This window comes from Sinocyclocheilus rhinocerous, unplaced genomic scaffold, assembly GCF_001515625.1.
Source record: "Sinocyclocheilus rhinocerous isolate Xijiao unplaced genomic scaffold, SAMN03320098_v1.1 scaffold7673, whole genome shotgun sequence".
NCBI lineage: Eukaryota > Metazoa > Chordata > Actinopteri > Cypriniformes > Cyprinidae > Sinocyclocheilus > Sinocyclocheilus rhinocerous.
In genome coordinates this window covers 42,098-43,579 of record NW_015635023.1, presented here as the reverse complement: position 1 = coordinate 43,579, position 1,482 = coordinate 42,098, and the positions used below count along the sequence as shown (strand labels likewise).

The 1,482-nt window shown below is 36.7% G+C and overlaps 1 protein-coding gene across 1 annotated transcript in view; it reads right to left on the bottom strand.

Moving 5' to 3' along the window:
- Positions 1-1,482, bottom strand: part of crispld1a (cysteine-rich secretory protein LCCL domain containing 1a) — a 17,440-nt gene that overhangs the window by 5,073 nt on the left and 10,885 nt on the right. The gene's annotated exons all lie outside the window — the stretch shown is intronic.

The window sequence follows — 1,482 nt, the reverse complement described above, 5'->3', positions numbered from 1 at the left end:
CAACAATACTACAGTGAGAATAAAAGTTACGCCTTCTTTCTTTATGTGAACATTTGGGCGGTGTTATGCAAATCTTCCCACATCGTGACGTAGACATGTGGGTGTGTGTTAGAACGAGCCGTTTTAGGTAGGCGTGGTTGACTTAACTTTTATAAAGAATATCTCTTTGGATTTGAGACTTTAGTCTTTGCAACTTTAAAGATCTTCTTTATGCACCAAGAGCTTGTAACACTTCAAAGAAATAAGGAATTAAGGAAATATTGAAATCGCATCATATGACCCCATTAAATTGCCTTAGGCACTATTTTTATCATAAGGAATATGTGCTATAGTCTATTCAAATCTTTTTGTGTGGGTTTTCCCATCTTGTCCATACAATGACCCCAATCTTAAAAAGAACACACAACAAAAGAAAACAAGTAGTTACATCCATATGATTTACTATATTTCTTGTTATAAGCCAACCTATCACTGTCCACTTTGAAACCAAACTATTATGGCTTTTACAAGACTTGGATAACAGTGCATAAGCATTTAATGTGTTTTCTTAAAAATAATCTTATTGGTGTTTCTGTTGTTTTTTGGAGCTCAACTGAGCTAGATCATGGACAATATTTTTTTTATATATAATATGGGGTGTTGATTGCTTGAATATGATTGGCCCGTTGTTAGTTTTTCCTACTTACTGTATGGAAAAGAGTTGTGTGAAGATTCTTCAAAAAGAATCTCCTTTTGTGTTAATTATACATTTTTAATTTTTGCTTTTACTTTAAATTAGGCTTTAAATGTTTGGTGGTTTGGTAGTCTTTAACTGTTTAGTAGAAGAAATATTTTGTGGCCATTTACGGTCACTGCTCAGCTAAAATTTTGAGGTGCCTCAAGGCTCTATCTTTTGAGACGTCTTTAGTTTTAATATGCTACTTCATGATTTACAGCCATTACAACTGCCTTCTAACATCTAAGAATCATTGTCAAAAAGGCACACAGATATTGGCTCATAACTCATGTTCACTAGTAGCAGACTGAAGCGCTTCAATGCTCTCCTGTCTGGTGTTCTCCAAATGCCATGTTTAGACTCCAAACAATTTAAAAAGGCTGCAGCTGAAGTGCTGACAACCAGAACGAGAGCACATATTACATTGGTATTAAAGGGGTCATATGATGCGATTTTCCTTTCTCTTTGGAGTGTTACAAGCTGATTGTGCATAGATAAGATCCCTGAAGTTGCAAAAACTAAAGTCTCAAATCCAAAGAGATATTCTTTATCAAAGTTAAGACTCTGCCACGCCCCCTAAAACGGCTCGTTCTAACACGCCCCCACATATCTACCTCACTATGTGGAAATATTAGCATAATGCAGCCCAAATGTGCACGCAAAGAAAGAAGGCGTGGTTTCAGTAACCGCAGTTAGTGTTGAAGCAGCCATGTCAGGGAGACCTGTGGTTTCTAGGCGAAAGCAAAAGCACTTTATGTGGCCTTCCG